The following is a 10052-nucleotide window of genomic DNA, read 5'->3' as shown; positions in this document are numbered from 1 at the left end:
AACATAGCCCTCTTCTTCACCCAGTCCTTCTTGACCATCGGTGTCGTTGAGAAATGACGCAACGACATCACTTCCTTGTGCGATTATGTCCCCCAACATCGCTTCTGTTGCTTCGTCTCGGGAGTGCTCCATAGTTTCTGCAAATATTTACAACATGTCAATTATTATTCAAACATGGTACAGATGGATATATATTAGTGGCAAACGTAGAACTAGCTAGCTAATCACAATAAGGAATCATGTTAGTGGCCTCGACGCTGCTTCTCTAGGGTTTGGGGTGGCCTCGACACAACGCTTCAATGGTTTGGGGTGGCCTCGACGACAACACTCTTTTAACTTGGTAAATTTGGGTGGCCTCGAGAGAGTTAATTTGTCGGGTAGGGGCGCGGCGGGAGGGGGTAGGAGACCAACATCGTTTTCTCTCTAGGGTTTGGGTGTCCTCGAGAGTTTTGGTCGAGCGAGAGGGTCGAGGGGGGTGCTGCCGTGGTATAAGTTATCACGGTCGAGAGGGGGTATATATATCGACCGCCCCTCATGTCGAAGTTATCTCGAGGGGGTTATATCGACAACGACACGACATACATATACATGGGAAAATAAGGAAAAGGAAGAAAAGAGGAAGAAGGAAGAAGGAAGAAGGAAGAAGAAGAAGAAAAAAAAGAAGAAAAAAAAGAGGAGAAGAAGAAAGGAATAGAGGAGAAGAGGAAAAAATAGAAAATTTATATTTTTTCTTCTTCTCCTCTATTCCTTTCTTCTTCTCCTCTTCTTTTTCTTGTTTTTTCCTCTTCTTATTTATTTCTCCTCTTCTTCCTCTCCTCTTCTTCTCCTTTCTTCCTCTTCTTATTTTCCTTTTTCCTCTCATTCTTTTAGTATTGCTTGTTTTTAAAAAAATGTTCAAATAGAAAATTTCAAAAAAAACAAAGGTTTTGCCTAATGCATTGTTCATATGAATATACAAATATTTGCATATTCTAGAATAATTAATATCACCAAAAAAAATCTATGAACAGAAAAAATCCTAACTTTTCTAAAAATCTATCTTTTGCATATATGAAAACATTAATACACATATGAACAAAAATACATATATGAACAAAAACATGCTCTGAACAATTTTTTTATACATTTTGAACATCTACATACACATAGCCACATACATACACATATACATTATATATATATATATGAACAAAAAATTAAACTAATAAAAATGAAAAAAACAGAGCCGGGGTGGCGCGACGGCTCACAGTGGGGGCGGCTAGCGATGACGATGGCGACAGTGGGGGCGGCGAGGGCGCCGGCGCGCGGGGGCGGGATGGGGCAGGGGCTCGGGGCGGCACACGGTGACGAGGACGGCGGTCTCGGGCGGCACACGGCGACAGGGACAAGGAGGATGGGCTCGGGGGGGCACGCGGCGACGGGGACGAGGATGGCGGGCTCGGGGAGGCCGGCGATGAGGACGGCGCGGGCTCGGGGAGGCCGGCGACGAGGACAACGCGGGCTCGGGGAGGCCGGGGACTTGGACGGCGCGGGCTCGAGGAGGCGACGGCCTTGGCGGCGGCGGCGGCGACGGCGAGGTGGAGCAGCCTGACGTCGTCGATGAGCTCGGCATCGTCGGGGGATGGGGACAACTGGCGATGAAAACTGAGAATTTTTCACAAGTCTTTGCTTATATAGCAAAGCCATTGGTCCTGGTTCATGGCACGAACCGGGACCAATGCCCCCTTTAGTCCCGGTTGTTGCCACCAACCGGGACTCCTTTGGTCCCGGTTGGTGGCACCAACCAGGACTAAAGGGGGGCATTGGTACCGGTTCTTTGGTCCCGGTTGGTGGCACCAACCGGGACTAAAGGTGGGGCATTGGTACCAGTTCGTGGCACCAACTGGTACCAATGCCCCCCTTTAGTCCTGGTTGGTGCCATCAACCGGGACCAAAGGCCCCTGTGCTGCACGCGTCACGGCCAAAGTTTAGTCCCACCTCACTAGTTGAGAGGGCTCGAGAGTGGTTTATAAGCGCTGCTGCGCCCACCCACTCGAGCTCCTCTCAACTGCAGGCTTTCGGGCCTAATCTCACACTTTGCTGCTGTGGGCCTATTGGGCCTTCTGCGGGCCTGAATCCTTGCCCAGGTTGGGTTTCTAGTCGTATTCAGGCCGTGGTGGCCCAATAGGTGGCAGTTTCCTTTCCAGTTTTTTGTTTTGTTTTTTGCATTATTTATTTTCTTTTGTTTTTTGCTTTATTTTTTTAATTCTTTTTTCTTTTAGTTTTAGAAAAATTATAAACTTTCTGTTAGTGCCATTAGTTTTCAAATTTGAAAACATTTTTTTCGTTTTTTTATTTTCTTTCTTGCTTTATTTATTTTATTTTGTTTCTTCTTACAACAAAATACTTATTGTTGCTATTTTTATTCTTTTTTCAGTTTTTTTGTTTTGTTTTCTGCATTATTTATTTTCTTTTGTTTTTGCTTTATTTTTTAATTCTTTTTTGCTTTTAGTTTTAGAAAAATTATAAACTTTCTGTTAGTGCCATTAGTTTTCAAATTTGAAAACACTTTTTTTGTTTTTTTTCTTTGTTGCTTTATTTATTTTGTTTTGTTTCTACTTACAATAAAATACTTATTGTTGCTATTTTTATTTTGTTTCAGTTTTTCTGTTTTGTTTTCTGCATTTTTTTTGTTTTTTGCTTTATTTTTTAATTCTTTTTCTTTTAGGTCAGCAAAATTATAAACTTTCTGTTAGTGTCATTAGTTTTAGAAAAATTATAAACTTTCTGTTGAGAGTGTTCTTGGCTCATCGTATGATGTATTCGCTTCCTTATCTTTTCTTTTTCTCGGTCTGGTAGACATGTCCTTCACATAGATAACCTGTGCCACATCATTGGCTAGGACGAATGGTTCGTCAGTGAACCCAAGATTTTCAGATCCACTGTTGTCATTCCGTACTGTGGGTCTACCTGTACCCCGCCTCCTGACAGATTGACCCATTTGCACTTAAACAAAGGGACCTTAAAATCATGTCCGTAGTCAAGTTCCCATATGTCCACTATATAACCATAATATGTGTCCTTTCCCCTCTCGGTTGTTGCATCAAAGCGGACACCGCTTTTTTGGTTGGTGCTCTTTTGATCTTGGTCAATCGTGTAAAATGTATTCCCATTTATCTCGTATCCTTTCCAAATCGTAACAGTCGAACATGGTCCCCTGGACAACAAGTACAGCTCATCACAAACAGTGTTGTCACCTCTGAGACGTGTTTCCAACCAACTGCTGAAAGTCCTGATGTGTTCACATGTAATCTAGTCGTCGCACTGCTCCGGGTGTTTGGAGCCCAGACTGTTCTTGTGTTCATCGACATACGGGGTCACCAAGGTAGAGTTTTGTAGAACTGTGTAGTGTGCTTGAGACCAAGAATATCCGTCCCTGCATATTATTGAGTCCCTTCCAGGCGTGCCTTTTCCAGTCAGTCTCCCCTCATACCGTGATTTAGGGAGACCTATCTTCTTAAGGCCAGGAATGAAGTTAACACAAAACCCGATGACATCCTCTGTTTGATGGCCCATGGAGATGCTTCCTTCTGGCCTAGCGCGGTTACGGACATATTTCTTTAGGACTCCCATGAACCTCTCAAAGGGGTACATATTGTGTGGAAATACGGGGCCCAGAATGACAATCTTGTCAACTAGATGAACTAGGACGTGCGTCATGATATTGAAGAAGGATGGTGGGAACACCAGCTCGAAACTGACAAGACATTGCACCACATCACTCCTTAGCCTTGGTATGATTTCTGGATCGATCACCTTCTGAGAGATTGCATTGAGGAATGCACATATATAGCTTCACAATGGCTAATCGGACGTTTTCCGGTAGAAGCCCCCTCAATGCAACCGGAAGCAGTTGTGTCATAATCACGTGGCAGTCATGAGACTTTAGGTTCTGAAACTTTTTCTCTGCCATATTTATTATTCGCTTTATATTTGACCAGAAGCCAGTCAGGACCTTCATACTAAGCAGGCATTCAAAGAAGATTTCCTTCTCTTCTTTAGTAAGAGCATAGCTGGCAGGACCTTCATACTGCTTTGGAGGCATGCCGTCTTTTTCGTGCAAACGTTGCAGGTCCTCCCATGCCTCAGCTGTATCTTTTGTCTTCCCATACACGCCCAAGAAGCTTCTTCCGGTGATCTGCCTCGCCTTTGAAATGCTTGCCTTTCTTTCGACATTGATGGTTGGTCAGAAGAAATCGACGATGGCCCAGGTACACATTCTTCTTGCAGCTTCCCAGGTATATACTATCGGTGTCAAGTAAACAGTGCGTGCATGCGTGGTATCCCTTGTTTGCCTGTCCTGAAAGGTTACTAAGAGCGGGCCAATCGTTGATGGTCACGAACAACAACGCCTTTAGGTCAAATTCCTCCTGTTTGTGCTCATCCCACGTACGTACACCGTTTCCATTCCACAGTTGTAAAAGTTCTTCAACTAATGGCCTTAGGTACACATCAATGTCGTTGCCGGGTTGCTTAGGGCCTTGGATGAGAACTGGCATCATAATGAACTTCTGCTTCATGCACATCCAAGGAGGAAGGTTATACATACATAGAGTCATGGTCCAGGTGCTGTGATTGCTGCTCTGCTCCCCGAAAGGATTAATGCCATCCACGCTTAAAGCAAACCATACGTTCCTTGGGTCACTTGCAAACTCATCCCAGTACTTTCTCTCGATTTTTCTCCACTGCGACCCGTCAGCGGGTGCTCTCAACTTCCCGTATTTCTTACGGTCCTCACTGTGCCATCGCATCAACTTGGCATGCTCTCTGTTTCTGAACAGACGTTTCAACCGTGGTATTATAGGAGCATACCACATCACCTTCGCAGGAACCCTCTTCCTGGGGGGCTCGTCGTCAACATCACCAGGATCATCTCGTCTAATCTTGTACCGTAATGCACCGTATACCGGGCATGCGTTCAGATCCTTGTACGCACCGCGGTAGAGGATGCAGTCATTAGGGCATGCATGTATCTTCTGCACCTCCAATCCTAGAGGGCATACGACCTTCTTTGCTGCGTATGTACTATTAGGCAATTCGTTATCCCTTGGAATCTTCTTCTTCAATATTTTCAGTAGCTTCTCAAATCCTTTGTCAGGCACAACATTCTCTGTCTTCCACAGCAGCAATTCTAGTACGGTACCGAGCTTTGTGTTGCCATCTTCGCAATTGGGGTACAACCCTTTTTTGTGGTCCTCCAACATGCGATCGAACTTCAGCTTCTCCTTTTGACTTTCGCATTGCGTCCTTGCATCGACAATGACCTGGCGGAGATCATCATCATCGGGCACATCGTCTGGTTCCTCTTGATCTTCAGCAGCTTCACCCGTTGCAGCATCATCGTGCACATCGTCTGGTTCCTCTTGATGTTCAGTAGCATCACCGTATTCAGGGGGCACATAGTTGTCATCGTACTCTTCTTCTTCGCCGTCTTCCATCATAACCCCTATTTCTCCGTGCCTCGTCCAAACATTATAGTGTGGCATGAAACCCTTGTAAAGCAGGTGGGTGTGAAGGATTTTCCGGTCAGAGTAAGACTTCGTATTCCCACATATAGGGCATGGACAACACATAAAACCATTCTGCTTGTTTGCCTCAGCCACTTCGAGAAAATCATGCACGCCCTTAATGTACTCGGAGGTGTGTCTTGAACCGTACATCCATTGCCGGTTCATCTGCGTGCATTATATATAATTAAGTGTGTTAAAAATCATTACAGAACATCATGAATAGATAATTAAGGGACCAAATTAATAGAAGTTCATAATCACATTAAAACCAAAGTACATACATAGTTCTCATCTAACAACATAAAGCTCTGCAGAGCATCTAAATTAATTAAACCATACATTGAAGCTATGTAAAACATTTCAATGCGAAAACAAATGCGATCATAATCACAACCAATGTAACAACTGATCCAACGGCATAATGATACCAAGCCTCGGTATGAATGGCATATTTTCTAATCTTTCTAATCTTCAAGCGCATTGCATCCATCTTGATCTTGTGATCATCGACGACATCCGCAACATGCAACTCCAATATCATCTTCTCCTCCTCAATTTTTCTTATTTTTTCCTTCAAGGAATTGTTTTCTTCTTCAACTAAATTTAACCTATCGACAATAGGGTCAGTTGGAATTTCCATTCAACAACCTCCTAGATAAATAAAATCTATGTCACGTTGGTCGGCATAATTGTCATAAACAATAAATGAACCAATAGTTATGAAAAGATAATATATACCACATCCGAATCATAGACAGGACGAGGGCCGACGGGGGCGGATACCAAAACCATCGCACTATATAAGATGTAATAATAAAATTAAGAAAATTATACAAGTATCTATATAAACATACAAGGAAGAAATTTTTTCCTTTCAGAAAGAAGATAAGAACAAGAGGCTCACCATGGTGGTGCTGGCGACGAGATCGGCGCGGGCGATCGATGGTGGTGAAGATGGGGACGGGACGTGACGGACCGCTAAACCTAGACAAATATTGAGGAAAATGGAGCTTGAAGGTCGAGCTTGGAGAGGAGAAAACTTAAGTAGTGTGGCTCGGGCATTCCATCGAACACCTCGTGTGCATAGGAGGTGAGCTAGAGCACCACAAAGCTCTCTCCTCGCCGGCCAGGAAAAACAGAGCAGTGGGAGTGCTCTGCTCGCGGGCGAGGGGTATATATAGGTAATTAATTGGTCCCGGTTGGTGGCACGAACCGGAACTAAAGGGCAGCCTTTGGTCCCGGTTCAAGCCACCAACCAGGACCAATGGTAGTGGGCCAGGAGCGAGGCACATTGGTCCCGGTTCGTCCCACCAACCGGGACCAAAAGGTCCAGATGAACCGGGACCAACGGCCCACGTGGCCCGGCCGTCCCCCGGGGCTCATGAACCGGGTCCAATGCCCCCATGGGTCCCGGTTCTGGATTGAACCGGGACTAATGGGATGACCTGGCCTGGACCATTGCCCCCTTTTCTACTAGTGCTGGAAGACACACTGTTGAGATATAGATATTGCATGTGTATTTCTTGTACAACAAGCCCTCCTCCTTCCTTGTATAGTTGAGGACGTGGCCCTCCTATGTACCTGTATATACGTGCATATTGCACCCGATGAATATATCGTGAGCTGCATAATTCTCTACATGGTATCAGCCTTAGTCCGATCCCTCCTACCCTAGTGCGTCGCCGTTGCTTCCAAGCCGCCGCCGCTTCACAAGCTACGCCCGCGTCACCGAGTTCTAGCCGCCACCGTAGCCTCCCCCACTCGCGATCTCCTTCCCTGCCGCCGCCCCACTCGCGATCTCCTTCCCAGGTCGTCGCTAGCCGCCACCCTTCTCCCCGCTAGCCGCCCGCCTCTTGCCGGAGCTCTCCTCTCCCTCTCACTCTGCTCGCTGTGACTTGCCGTGGCTCGATCAACAAGAGGAGGAAGAAGAGATTCAGAGAAGTTCAGAAAATGGTGGACACGGGGATTTTCCCAGCGCACATACGCTTTATCCTTTCCTCGAGCACGAACTCGATCATGTCCTAGACCACAGCCGTTACAACAACCTGCACTTGGGCTTTATACCAGGCCGGCGCTGGGGCACGATCCCCTCGCCTCCTACTCATCCGCACGCCCGATCGGCTCGCTCAGCCCGCGATCTCGCCGCGCACGCACGCCGACGCATCGCACCGAGCCCTCCACGATCTCTACGCGCACCCGGACCAGGTCGCCAACGGCCTATCCCTACAGCGGGGCGTCGCATGCACACACACGCGCGCACCCAACACAACACACACACGCATGGGCATGGCTTGCTGCTAACAGAGTTTAGAAAGGTCACGTTTACGTTTTCGTTACATAGAAACGGAGAAAAGTAATGCGCGACTGAGGGCGGAGTCGCCGGCGGCAGCTTTGCCGACGCATCGCGGGAGCGGGGGAGTATGACCGCCTCTGCCTGCCGATGAACGAGGAGCGTCGTTGGTGGCGGGGCAATCTCAGCGCGGCAACCATCATAGGATAGACCTAGAGGGCTTCTTCGGTGACCCTGATGCTGCTCCTTCTTTCCCTGCAGCGTTTTCTTACTTCATGAGAAATCGACTGGTTCAACTATTATTTTCAGGCGACTTACAAGTAGCTAAACTACAAAATGATTGTGATTCCCTACCATGAACAACCATTGTTAATAGCCGTAGATGGTGTGAACACTGAACAGCCATGCCCTTTAAATGCAGATGGTCAAGCATGTAGTAGATGGGCAACGTCAATATGATTTTTTACGTAGTTTATTATATGAACAGCACACAAGAAATGTGAATCAACGCAATGGCTACCCTGTCCGTCACGAGATCAATAATACCTGTGTTTCCACTCTGTACACTAAATCTCATGCAGACTAATCTTTATTCACTTATATGACCGACCAACACTAATAAAAACTAGTACGCTACACACTAAAACAGGAAGCCCTAATTAGCAGCATGCAAAAGTGCCTACTAGCACCGTTCAGGTGTCACGCCGCTAGTAGGTTATTACCAGCGGCGTGCAACTAGAACGACGTTATAGTAACGAACATATCCACATTGTTTGTCCAGCATGCCGCTAATAAGTATCATCCTAGTGGCGTTCATGTTGTTGCACGCCACTAGTGACTAAACTAATAGCAGCGTGTGACTCGCACGCTGCCAATAATATCGTGACCAGTGGCGTGTTGTTTTACTGGCATATGGCTACTAGTGGATTGAACTAGTGATACGACGTTGTTGTTGTGCGCTGCTGGTAACTCTTGCCTAAAAAAATCTTTTATTATGTTTGGCAAGATTTTGTACCTAATTTCCTTCTATGGCACCAACTATGAATCGGAGGCCTCCTTATACCGCCATGGCAGCAAAACAGGATCAAAATTCTATCATGTAACATTTTGGCTACACGAGTCAAATTTAGCAATTACTACCATTGGATCATAATCTAAACAAACCACATGCGAATGTTCAATACAGTTAACTACCACATAGTATATACATCATAGCAACTCTGAATAGAAGGTACTCAACAGTAAAGCCATACAAAGTACTGATTCGTTCCATATTAGTTGTCGTTCAGTTAGTACAAAGTTGTACTAAATAAGCAACAGTACTCCCTCTGTTTTATATTAGTTGTCACTAATTAAGTAGTCTCTACTCCTAATGGAGCAGTTTGTGAATAGTACACCGGTTATTTTTTGCTGGTTTTATTTCGCCTCACCATTTTCGCTGGTTTTATTTCGTCTCCCTCCCACCTGCCTTTTCGCTTCACCACCCACATAAACCCATCAGATTAGTTACCATATAAAAAATAAATCGCAATCAATCAAGTATTGATGATCAGATTAGTTACCATATAAAAAATAAATCGCAATCAATCAAGTATTGATGGGATATTTCCTTATATTGATGTGATTTTCCCTTTCTTATCATCAATCATCAATACTGCCAAAAAAAATGCGTACCTTTCCTTTTCCTGCCAACCGACCGCGTCCCGTCTCCCTACATCCGCCCTTGTTGCTCTGCCTCCCGCACAAAAAAACCCTCTCGTTTGACCTCCCCCAAACCCCGCACGATGGAAAAACCCAGCCGCCTGCTTCCCCTCCTCTCGACCGCTCCATACGTCCAGATCGTGGCCCCATCCCCATCCTCCTCTCACGTCACGGCGGCCGATGGACTGCCGCCACCACCCTCCTACTCTCTTGCCTCCTTTTTTTCGGCATTCTTCTTGTTTATTCTCGACCGTTCCTTAGCTAATTCCGAATCCTTGAATTTCACGAAATCGTCCCAATGAGCACGTTGGTTCTCTAGTGTTCCCTCGAATACTGGAGTCTTCCTTCCTCCCTTGACGTACTTGTCCCATTCACGATTCTTGTGGTTCTTGAATGCAACCGCCATCTTCCTAAGAGCAGCGTCCTTGACTTTCTGCACATCTGCTTCTGTGAAATGATCTGGTAGGGTGAAATGTTCCATGAGAGTATCCCAAAGCAGATCTTTTTGATTC

The sequence above is a fragment of the Triticum aestivum genome, chromosome 1B, assembly GCF_018294505.1.
Source record: "Triticum aestivum cultivar Chinese Spring chromosome 1B, IWGSC CS RefSeq v2.1, whole genome shotgun sequence".
Taxonomy (NCBI): domain Eukaryota; kingdom Viridiplantae; phylum Streptophyta; class Magnoliopsida; order Poales; family Poaceae; genus Triticum; species Triticum aestivum.
This window is presented reverse-complemented; position numbering follows the sequence as displayed.